General features: G+C 27.6%; 1 protein-coding gene across 1 annotated transcript in view; it reads left to right on the forward strand.

The window, feature by feature from the left end:
* The window catches only part of LOC119582216 (lactosylceramide 4-alpha-galactosyltransferase-like), a 6,463-nt gene that overhangs the window by 2,068 nt on the left and 4,170 nt on the right, over window positions 1-225 (forward strand). The gene's annotated exons all lie outside the window — the stretch shown is intronic.

Here is a 225-nt window from a genome sequence, read left to right on the forward strand (position 1 = left end):
TAAGTCTTAGTTCCTTGAGGGATCCTAGATTTTTTTAAGGTTGATGCCATTTGTATGACAAAATGACATTTATCTACCTATTTGTACAAGAAAATATATTTAATTTATCTGTACAGAAAAAACAAAATCAAAAACAAAGAGTAACGTACATTTTATGCTGATTATTTCATAGTGATTCAGAATCTTATGTGTACCTTATATTATCTACTTACTGTACTGTCGATT

Source organism: Penaeus monodon, chromosome 15, assembly GCF_015228065.2.
Source record: "Penaeus monodon isolate SGIC_2016 chromosome 15, NSTDA_Pmon_1, whole genome shotgun sequence".
Classification (NCBI taxonomy): Eukaryota; Metazoa; Arthropoda; class Malacostraca; order Decapoda; family Penaeidae; genus Penaeus; species Penaeus monodon.